This window comes from Talpa occidentalis, unplaced genomic scaffold (assembly GCF_014898055.3).
Source record: "Talpa occidentalis isolate TD23 unplaced genomic scaffold, MPIMG_talOcc4v2.1 talOcc4.2, whole genome shotgun sequence".
NCBI lineage: Eukaryota > Metazoa > Chordata > Mammalia > Eulipotyphla > Talpidae > Talpa > Talpa occidentalis.
Window position 1 is genome coordinate 62011611 of NW_023602073.1, and position 12410 is coordinate 62024020.

The following is a 12410-nucleotide window of genomic DNA, read 5'->3' on the forward strand; positions in this document are numbered from 1 at the left end:
ATAGTAGGAAAGAATGGAACTTGCTTGCAATATTCTGACTTGTTGGAACACTGATGGGAAGGGCCACATAGTTTCATAGTTTGCTTTCAGGGGCCTCCAACCTGATGTCCAGTGGTAGGTACTCCTGTGTGAGAAGTGCAGGGAGCAACCCCATAAACATAAGACTACTGGGTGTCAGATTGTGGACAAGGGAACACATAAGAAGCAGGGGAGAGACTCTCAGGGAAGTTAAGACATTTAAAGGCAACCATGTGTGTAGGGTAATGGACTAAGTAAGAACAGATAAGTTGAGGGAAACATCAACAGAAAGTGTGAGAGAAAGCTAAGCCTTGATTTTGGACTGACTTTAATAAGTTCTTCCCTTGCAAGGACATCTACAAAGACTGGGAGAAGTGAATTTTTTCAAATGCCCAATTTTCAACAAAAGATCATAGAGGTCATGAAGAAACACTTAAAGAAACAAAACAAGCCTCTAGGAACTAAGGAAATACAGGCCTGAAGACTTCAAAACCACCATCTTAAATATGCTTAGTGAGCTAAAGAAAAACATAGAAAACCACACGACATCAGGAAAATGATACATGGATGAAATGAAAGTATCAGATAAAACAACCAAACAAACTCTGGAACTGAAAATACAATTACTGAGGTGAAAAATCTACTAGAGAAATTCAACCACACCCTCTACAGGCAGAAGAAAGAATCAGTGAATTTGAAGACAAGTTGGATTGGATTGGGGTCAAAATAAGGGGGTTGCAATTGTATGGGGAATATAAAAATAAAAAGATTAAGAAAAAAAGAAATTATTGAAACTGAGGAATAAAAAAGATAAAGAGAACAGAGCCTAAGGATTGTGGAGTAATGTTGAGTAGGCTCAGAGAGGCATTATGGGCATCCCACGAGAAAAAAAGGGACACAATTTGTTTGTGGTGATGATGGCCTAAAACTCCCCAAATTGAGGAAAGAAATGTACGAATACAAGAAGTTCAACAAATACAGGAAGCTCGACAAACTCCAAGTAAGGTAAGACCCACACTGAAACATCAAATTGCTGAAAGCCAAAGACAGAGACTCTTGAAAATAGTGAAAAGTGACTAAAATCTGGAAACAACCCATATGCACAAAAATAGATCAAGATGGGATCTTGTCAGGATCAAGAAGATGTGGTATATATACACATTGGAATACTATTCAGCAATCAAAAAAGATAAATTCACGCCATTTGCAGCAATGTGAATGGAGCTAGAGGGAATTATGTTCAGTGAAATAAGCCAGAAGGAGAAATATATCAGATGGTTTCACTTATAACAGGAATATAGGGGAATCAAATAAAACATCAGTGTAAAAATAATAGCAGTAGAAAACACAACAAAGCCAAAACAGACAATTAGAAATCAGAGACATACTGCAGGGGACTTGGGGAGGGATGGGGGGCGGGGAAAGAAGAACAAGGGACTGTGGTGATGGTGCACAGGTGCATTGGGGAAGGAAATTGTATGGGGACTCAACCTGAGTGGTTGGGGGGAAGCAAATAATGTTTAAAAATGATCTTGATGTAAAAAGAAAATAGCATTAAAATAAATAAATAAAATTTTAAAAGAGGAAAAAAAAAAGAAAAGATTACCAGTGTATTTCTTGCCCAGAAGTCTTACAGGCCAGAAGACTATGGGATGACGTGTTCAAAGTGCTACATCTGGCAAGTTATCTGAAAATGTATGAATTCCTTATTTTTTAGAGTAAACAAAAGCTGAGAGGTCATGCTGTCTAGACTTATACAGAAACACCAAAATGAGCCTTTCAAGTTGAAAGGAAAGGATGCTAAGTAGCTCAGAGCCAATAAAAATATAAAATTATCTGCTAAAGATAAATAAAAGGACAAAAAACCATGTACTATTGAAACTGTTAGCTCATAATTACTTTTAATTGTTTTAAAAGATTTAAAAAGCAGGATAGAAATTAGATCCATCTTCATTGGCACACAATAAAGATGTCTTTGTGATATAAAATATGGGAGGTAGAACTATAAAGTAGCTTTTATATTCAACTAAAGTTGTCAGTTTGAAATAAATTTTGTTATAGTTTAGGTTGTTTCATGTAATTTCTATAGTATTCTCAAAAAATAGAGTCTACACAGAAAGAAATAGGAGCACAAGACACAAAGGCAGGCCATCATGGAGGAAATGGACAAAAAAGCATTTAGAAATAAATGAAAATGACAATAAAATCATGTGCCACATAATGATGTTCTTGTCAAGAATGCACTATATATGACAGTGGTCCCCAAATTCCTATCACCTAGTAATGTTGTAGCACAGACAGTCAGTATACAGCAGAACAGTAAGGTGTCACAAAGGGCCAGCTTCTTTTCCTTTGCCCTTCTCAAATGCTGTGCCAGCAAAATGGAAAAGTACTGGTCAGAGAATAACACTAATGTTCATGACCCATGTCTCAAAATGTATCCTCATTAATGATTATATAAGTCCTTCCCTATCAGTAGTTAATTTAAATGCAAATGGATTAAACTACTTGGTGAAAAGACAGATTGGCAGGATGAATGAGAACATAGGATCCAACTATACACTGTCTACAACAAACTATTTTACCTTCACTGAATCCTTGGATGTTCTACCTTTTATATAGATCTGAGTTTCTGACCTATATTTTTCTTCTCTCTAAAGAACTTAGAAAAAAAAAAAGCTTACAGCTTTATGTCAATTGTACCTCAATAAAACTAAAAAGGAAATGTTGGGACTCCATATAGTCTTTTAAAGCTTAGGAGAAAAATAATTTAAAATGATGGCAGTGCTGCCAATCACCCAGGGCTTATTCCTCTCCCACAGAAGTCTTATGAGGTTCTCTGGGGGAAGGTTCATCCCCTCCCCTTCTTGTAGACCATCCCTGCTAAATTGTCTGCAGGAAGCAGTTCAGTGGCTCTCCTTGCTGGCTTGCCTGGACAAGCCTCCAGATGCCATTGAGGGCCTCTGGCAGATCATTCTACTTGCCTCATCCCAGGCCCAAGACAGACATCTGACTTGATTTCCAGTTCTTGAAGTTGGTCTTAGAATCTGTCCATCTATCTATTTCCAGAGTGACTGCTTTAGGATCACCAAGGACATCCAGGAGTATGAGGAACCTATAAGCTTCTGGACAAAATTCTGGCATGACAAAGAACAATGGTGACGTCTCCCCATTTCAGCCACCTTCTTAGATTAATGGCTCTAAAGCACATTACAGTTCTTTTTAAATTCTCAGTGTGATATTTCTAACATCCATGCTATGTCTGGTCCCAGTGCTTGCATTGTTTCTTGAAGGCAATGAAATTATGTTAGCAAACATGTTTTTGTATGTAGTAAACCCTAAACAGTCAAAACAAAAACCTGTCAGAATGAGTTCAATTGCAGGATACAAAATCACCACCAAAAATTTGTTGTTGTTCTATATGCTAACAATGAACAATCTGAAAAGTTCGGAAAACAATTTTATTTACAGTAGCATCAATAAAATATGTAGAAATAAACTTAATCAAGGGGGCAACAGACTTGTTAATTGGAAATGCTGCTGAAATTGTGTTGTGTTTTTTTTTTTTTCCCATTTTGGTACAGTTGACATATAACAGTTTAGTTTCACGTAAACAATATAATTCAACATTAGTATATATTGTAAAACAGTCACTTTTTTTCTTGATAAACATGAGGTATCAGGTAAAAGGAAATGCTATACATAGCCATTTAGTGATGTGGTTTTAAGGGAGGATGAACATTCTATACTGCTATGATTAACTCTTTCCATGGGCCTCTGGACTGAATTTTGCAAATGATTCTCAGATTTTTTTCCTTCTTTTAGGTGGAACAATTTGACTAGAATGGGCTGGAATTGGGTATTTCCGTTCCCCAGGTCAGTTAGGTTCTAATAATACACCAGCGGCCGATTTTAGTTTTCAGGGCCCTCCTTCAGGGGAAACTAGTTAAGAATAACAGAACAAAATGCTCTGGCCATGTTTCAAGATCATTCCTTTCCCCCCTTTCACTGTGGGAAGTCTAAGGGAATTTTTCTCCAATATTTATTGTGGAAATCTGGTTAAGCTTACATAGGTTTATCTCACAATACCGATTCCCCCTGTATTTTCTTTTTTAAACTTCGGTTTTCCGTACAAGCTCCAGTAATTCAACAACAGTCAAGGTTTTCCTGTTCAGCACTGGTTCCCAATTTCTGCTTATGAGTCTGGCTCTATCTGCCTGTCTTTCCAATCTTGGGGCAACAGTGCTTTCTTTCTTCTGGTACCTTATGAAGCCAAGAAAAGTTGCTTATTTTTCAGTCTGTTATAAAAAACAAGAAGGACATTATACATTAAAGGGTCAATTCACTAAGAAAATCTAATAATCATAAACATATGTACCAAGCATCAGAACTGTGAAATATAAAAGGTAAACATTGACAGAATTGAAGGGAGCAATAGACAGCTCAATAGTAATAGGTATACTAGTATTTCACTTTCATAGAAAAGACAACCAAGAAAACAGAACTTTAACATGATTGACCGATTGTTCCCAATCAACACACAAAACTTTCTACTGAAATTAAAGATAAGACACTTTTCTGAAGTTCATAAAGCACATTCCCCATGACAGACCATATGGTGAATACAAAAAAAAAAAGACTTAATAAATTGGAAAGTGATGAAATCATGCAAAGTATCCTATCTCAATATGGTGAAATTAGAAAACAACAAAGGAAAACTTGAAGACCACAATACATGGAAATTAGACAGTGTGATCTTAATCAATGGATTGAAGAAGAAATCACAAGTAAGGCAATATCTGAAAACAAAGGGAATGTGCAGAGGGAATTTTTAGCTGTAATTGTGTAAATTATGAAAGATTTCAAACAATTTAACTTTACCCTTTAGCTTTTTACTATTTTTATTGTCCTGTAAACCTAAAGCTAGCACAAGGAAGGAAATAAAGATTAGAGCAGAGATAAAAATAAAGAAATCAATGGAACCAGAGTTGGTTCTTTGAAATTACCAACAAAATTGGCAAACCTTTAACTAGGTTGACTAGGAAAAGACTCACTAAAATCAGAAATGAAAGAGGGGACATTATAATTGTTATAAAATTTCTTGTAAGAGAATAAATGACCAGTTATTATTAAAATAAAATAGTCTAGATGAAACAGATAAAGTCCTAGAAACACACACCAAAAATCATTTAATCATGAAGAAACAGAAAATCTGAAGAGACCTATAATTGATAGGATTAAATCAGGTATCAAAAACCTCCCAAAGAAATGTCCAGGAACAGATAACTTTATGGGTGAATTCTTTTATTTTTTTAATATTTATTTATTTATACATACAAGAACTTGAGTACAGGCCAGAGGTGTGGGGGGTGAGAGGATTCACCAGAGACAGAGTGGGGAACAGAATGGGCAGATCTACTGAAATACACTGCTGAGGGGAGCATTGGGTGAAACAGGAGAGGTCTGCTGCACCATGTGGGTTAGCTTCCTGGCCAGGGATCAAACTCATATTGCAGTGACTGGCAATAGCTTGATAATGCTATATCTTTAGCCCCTGAGTGACCAGGCCCTCATCAGTGAAGTCTATCAATCATTTAAAGAATGAACACCAGGGCCTCCCCAGTGATGCAGCAGTTGAGCGCTGGGTTGCGAAGCTGCCCATAGCCTCTGCAGCGCAGGTTCGATCCCCGGCTGCTCCCCAGCCACCGGAGGAGGGTCCCACATGGCGCACAGACCTCTCCTACTGCCCGCTGCTCTCCTCAGCAGTGTACTTTGGTCCTTCTGCCTGCTCTGCTCCCCGCTCTGACTCTGGTGAATTCTCTCACCCTCCTGCGCTTCTGACTGTACCCAGTGCTTGTATGTATAAATAACTCTTAAAAAAAAAAAAAAAAAAAAAAAAGAATGAACACCAATTCTCCTCAGACTCTACCAACATGTCCCATCGCCTTCTGTAAGACCAGCATTACTACAAGAAAACCATGTTTTTCTTGTATTAGCAATAACTATTGATGAAAATATGCTCAACAAAACATAAATTGATACTAGCAAACTATTCATCAACACATTAGTGGGGTTGTATACCATTACCAAGTGGGATTTATTCCTGGAATTCAAGAATGATTCAGCATATGAAAATCAGTGTTCTACACCATCAGAATAAAGAGAGATCACACAATCTTCTCAACTGATGCAAAAAAAATGACAAAATTCAATATCCTTTCATGATAAACAGTCATCAAATTAGAAACACAAGGAAATTTTCAACATAAAGGACACTTGTGAAAACTCACAGCTAGCATTACACTCAATTGTGAAAGACTAAAAGCTTTTCCTTTAAGTTCAACCAAACAAGGATGTCTGCTTTTGTCATTTTCTGTAACATATTACTAAAATTCGTAGAGAATTAGGGAAGAAAAAAATAAAAGAATCCAAGTTGGAATAAAACTATATCATTAAACATGATCTTATATGTGGAAAACCTTAAAGATGCCAAACAAAATCTTGTTACAATGAATCTGGTTGCAGGATACAAAATCAACACCCCAAATCAGTTATATTTCTATATACTGACAAAGAACAATCTGAAAAGTTAACAATTTCATGCAGCTCTCCTGCCCACCTGTGACTATGCAGGTGCCTCTCTAATAAACCTGTCCTTTTAAAATTCAAAAAAAAAAAAATCCCATTTACTATATGTAGGGATAAATTTAATCAAGGAGACAAAAGACTTGTAAACTGGAAATGCTGCTGAAAGAAATAAGACAAATAAATGGAAAAACATTCATGTTTATAGAATGAAGATTAATATTAACACATTAAAACATAAATTGATACAGATTTCATGTAATGCCGATAAAAGTCTCAATGGTGCTTTTTGTAGAAATGAAAAACCAAAATTCATATGAGAACTTAAGGGACCTTGAATAACCAAAATAATCTTGAAAAACCAAAATAAAGTTGGAGGTCTCACATTTTGTGATTTCAAAACTTATTACAAAATCACAGTATTCAAGATAGACTTGTAGGCAAAAGACGCACATTTAAACCATAGGAATCAGAGAGCCCAGTAACAAACCTTTGCATAGTGAAATGATTGACATGGCGTCAAAATCATTCAGTGGGGAAAAAACCAGCAAATGTTGCTGGGGAAACTGGATGTCAACATACAAATGAAGTGAGAACCTAACTTTATTAAGCAAATAACACAAAAAGCATCAAAGACCTAAATATCAATAGAGCTAAGAAACAGTGAAATTCTTAGAACCTCTGGGGAAAGCTTTATAACACTGGATATGGTAATAACTAACTGGATTTAATAATATGACCTTTCAGAATTAAGAGATGGGGTCACGAGATCGCTTAGAAGGCTCTGGACTCATACTATACTACTGCTATCCCCCTTAGGGAAAAGAAATATCTTGGAAAAGTAGAAGGAGGTCCCTGGAATAGGATTCCTGAGAGAAAGGAAATTTCTGACTGATAGTCCAGCCTCAAACTAACATATGATTGATCCTCGATGTTCCCTTTGTGCCAGAACATGTGGAATCAGTGGCTGAGCACATGTATGTACTAATTTCGAAAAACAGTAACTGATATTCCAACAGGGGTCCCATTACTGCTTTGACTGGAATTGGATAAGTGTACTAGAGAGGTATCCAGGATGGTCACAAGAGCTCCATCTGTGGAAATAAGAAATAGCGGGAGTGGACAGGACAGACCTTTCTTCATAAGGCCAAACAGCCCCAGGGCTCTCAGACATATTTTCTTGACTTTTTGAACAAATTATTGATAAGATCCATTTTAAGGTACATAAATAGACAAAATACAGAATATAAAGCTATATTCAGTAATTAGTATTACTAATCAGCCACCAGTTTCCCCTCAGGCTTGTCAAATAAACTTAACTCTAGCACTGGGGAAACCGGATATCAATTTCTATATCAATTGATAAACTGGATATCAATCAATCAAACTGGAAGGACATTGAGCCCCTTCTCAGTGGAGTCCCAACTACCGCTCCTGGTTTCCTTGAAAACCTGTCACACTCCATGGCACTAGCTTCTAGACACCATGTTCCCCTCACTTCTCTGGACATTAACATTTCACCAAACACTATCTTTTCTTCCCTTCTATTTGACTCAAGTTCCAGAGTACTAGATTAAAATCTGAATTAGTACTATAGTTAAATATTCCCTGTTTATATCTCATGCTTGGCCATCACTTCAGTCCAAGAGACCTCTGATATTGATTCCTTTGCCCCTTCCTCTCTCTCCCACCCCAACTAATATCTTCAATTATTTGCTATTATTTTCCTGAAATGGTATTATGATAATCAGTTCTTAATCTTAAAAAGAAGACAGAATTGGATAGCAGTCCAAAGAACAGACTTTGATTTGAGACAATTGAAGGGGATTAGAATACAGAATACATGCCAGTTGGCACACTGATTACTTTGAGCTGAAGGCAATTGAGATAAAGATGCAGGGAAGGACTCTGATTTTCTCCTTTCTACTTAGAAGCAGGAGATAAAATTTTGAGTGAGAAAGGTACCCTCCTTCTGTGCCAGGAAGAATACACTCTTATCATTGGAGATAGTGGCGCAAATATTCTTGTCTCCAAACATATCCTTTGTTAAAATAGTTTATAAATAAGAAAATTTGAAATATGGTATATAAACTTTCCAGTCCATCTGTTTCTTTGGGTCTTCATTTCCTATGATCTCTAGGTACCTGTAAAATTATCATCAAAGTTTATGTGCTTCCCCCTGTAAATTTAGCTTTTGTCAGTTTAGTGTTCAGCTCCAATCATGTAAATCAAAAGATTCAGGAAAGAACAGGGGTTTCACAATCCTGGCTGTGCCTGTTATGAACTGCTATATATAGTGAGGATTTGGGGCAAATCAACTGCTGAACTTCTCTCCTCAGTTGTAGAGGATTGAAAGTGTTCATGTCAAGAACATAGAGCTCTCAAGAGATCTTAGAGCAGTCCACTGATAACCTGAGTCCTGGAGTATTTTCAAAAACAGAATTATCATATTCTACTTTCTTAAGAGTCAAATCTCACAGTAAACTGAAACATTTTTAGTGACTCATCTTACATTCATTCTCCCCACTGAAGCTCTCTGTAGGAGATGGCGCCTCCCTAAACTCTGATCAGCCTCCAAGCAAACTTACTCCTACTCTTCCCACTATTTTTTTCCTTCTTAACTTCTGCAATAATTTTCCTCTCCAGGCAGTGAAGTCACTCTTTCCACTGCAAACATAGCTTCCCCAATTCTCATGCATTCCTCTGACTGATTACCAGAAACTGAATGAGATCTAGGAGCGTGGGGGATGGCAGAGATGAGAGAGGGACAGGAGGTCTCAGAGAACATTCAGACATACATCATTTGACCCTATTACACTAGACACTATTGGCTAAAAGTTAAACATGTGTCATGCAGTATGCTGTATGTCGTGCAGTATGCACTGTGGGTTAGGAAAAACATATGGTGTATGCCTGGCTATTAGAGTTCTTCCTCAACAACTCATCCCTCAGATGAGATGGACTCAAATTATATGAGAGTCTTTACCATGACTCATATGTTGGTGCAGCCTCTCAGTTGTTTTATTTTGAATACAAAGTGCCTTGTGGGGAAGACACATTAGCCAGAAAAGACCTCAATCAATGCCAGTTCAGGACTGTGCTAAAGATCATGTGACAAAATGAGGCATCACTTGTACACATAGTAACAACCATTCATGAGTTATTCCTTGGGTTATGTACTCTGTCTTCACAATCAAATTTTAAATGTCACTACCAACGCATCTTTTAGCGATCACTTGAAGATTACTGTAGGAAACAAACATCTGATCGTAGGAAGAACAGGGGAAAAGATCATGACTATATTATGTAAATGTATCCTCGTGGCTTGTTTCCTATAGTTATGTCTGATTGAAGTATGAGATGGCTGAGCTACAGGCAGAACGTTTTCCAGAGCCATATTCTGTCAAGTACGTCATTAGTGATGACAACAATAAAACTGCATATGAGGCAACAATTCCAGGATAAATTTAAACTCTCTCCCCTTGGCCCCAGTTACTTCAGATCGCCTACCTGCCCTCAACTTCTTATCAGGACATGACCTCTAGGGAAGCAGGCTACTTCTTCCTGTGCTTTCTAAATACAAGTTTTTCTTACCTTTCTTTCTCTGAGACAGTCTATTGATTACCCTTCCTCCTTCACCTTCATCTTGGCAGTCTATTAGAAGCTCAGTCTATTAGAAACTCATGTCTCCATCTAATTAAAGAAAAACTTTCCACAGTTTCCTAGTTATCACCGATTTCCTGACCAATAATGTCCTTGAAATATTTGTTCATTTCAGCAATGGACTCAAATTTAAGTGGAAGAACCCTAATCTACCACAATAAAGTCTATTGGGGGTATATAGAGACTCACATTAGCATTGGTAAATATTTTTTAAGACTTATTTATGCAGACAAGAGCTGGGAGTGTAGGCCAGAGGTGTGGGGTGGGTGAGAGGATTCACCAGAGAAGAGTGGGGACCAGAACAGGCAGATTGACTGAAATACACTGCTGAGGGGAGCAGAGGGTGAGACAGGAGAGGTCTGCTGCATCATGTGGGTTGCTCCCTGGCCAGAGATTGAACCTGTGCTGCAGAGGCTGCGGACATCTTCATAGTGCTGAGATTTAACCCCTTGCGCCTCCAGGGAGGCCCAACATGGGTAAATTCTGATAAAGACACTGGACACACAGGTTGACCCCTGCTCATCTGAGCTGGCCACTCAGGGCCTCCTGGGGCACAGGCAGAAAGGGGGCTCTACATTCTGGAGCTGTGATGGAGGCTCTCTGAGGCTCTGCTTTCCCTTCACTCCACAGCACTGTGTTGCCTGGAGTGGACTGGTGGACACTTAGTTTTAAGTTAACTAATCTTCACAACAGAAGTATGGTTTAGACTGCTACACTAAACCTATAGATTGTAAAAACTAATACAAGGCTCCTGAGAATAAGTTGAAAAGTTGATCATTCCTATTCTTAGTATGAGTTTTTATAGTCACATTGTGAGATAAAAATCAGTTCAATTAATCTGGGGAGAGATTTAATTGAAATTGTGCAGTATTATGGTAATGCTTGCCATTAATAGCAGATAAATACCTCTCTCTAAGTATACACTATGATCTAACATGTTCACCTTTGGAGTCTTACTAGTCCTGATAAATTCATACTACACATGCAGATTACAGAAAAAGCTACAATTCTGTCAGCTCTCTGTAGGTCTACACAATTCTGACTTTAATATGCCACAAAATTTCACTGAATTTAGCAATGAATGTTTAGGAATAAAGATAGAAATCATTTACCACTAGGGAAAGCACTTGGCTTATCTTACCATGATAGAAATTACTAGAATACTTCAGAAACAATAGGACAAACCAAATATACTACTTTATCACTGAGACTATTGGCAGACACACAGAAAATGCTGAAAATTTGAACAAACATGGTTTAGAGCAAATTACATTGTGTGGGAGGTTGCTATACAGTTGGATGAAACTACATTTTGAATATGTCTCAGCTTGTGGTATGTGCCAGATTCCATTTTAAAATGATATGCACCTGCAATTACTTTTGTGAGTCGCATTAGATATTAAATGACCACTTCATGGAAAATATGTGTGACCATCCATCGTTGAGACCAAAGTTTATAGATATCTCACCACATCTGTTGTATAAAGTGGATTTTCTAATATATATATATATATATATATATATATATATAAAATGCTGAAAGATGTCATGGATGGGACTAACTTCATGACAAGAGTTTTAAACCACAGTTGACACTTTGTAAGAGTTGCACTAGCACCAAATGTCTATGTTCTGAAAATAAAAAGCTCCTTTTCACAAATAGGGCAAAAAGTGTTTGAAGGTATGCATTGGTCTTTTCAAAATCTCAAATGGTCACATTTGCTGCCTTGACAGTAGTAGGGGGTTTTCTTAAAAAGGTAAAAGTGAAGTTGTAACAATATAGGGACAAACTGCATTTGCAGGAAGAGCTCATACTATGGACAGTATTATAAAAATCATACTTTTTCATGTTTCCAATGTTGAGATTTCCATGTTGACACTGCAAAAGTGTCTAAAATGTCTTGTCTGCATACTATAATCTGACTGAACAGATTAGAAGATTGTTTGAAACAATCAGGTTTGGATTAACTAATTAAAAATGTAGAAATATAAAACCTTCCAGTTATTTTACAACTGATTTGGCAATTGAGAATTTTCCAAAAGAGTCTCAAAAATGAAGGATTTTGCATAATTGGTAGATGGAATGGTTTCACAATTTAATAACCAATAGTGTATTTCTTTGATGTCGATATACCAATCTTTGT

General features: G+C 37.1%; 1 long non-coding RNA gene across 2 annotated transcripts in view; it reads right to left on the minus strand.

Annotated features, from left to right (window-relative positions):
- Positions 1 to 3477: 3477 nt before the first annotated feature.
- Positions 3478 to 12410, minus strand: part of LOC119252430 (uncharacterized) — a 56695-nt gene continuing 47762 nt past the window's right edge. For both annotated transcript variants that reach the window (XR_005126809.2, XR_008553209.1), the window contains one exon: positions 3478 to 4316. This is a non-coding gene — a long non-coding RNA (uncharacterized LOC119252430). The remainder of the gene's footprint in view (positions 4317 to 12410) is intronic.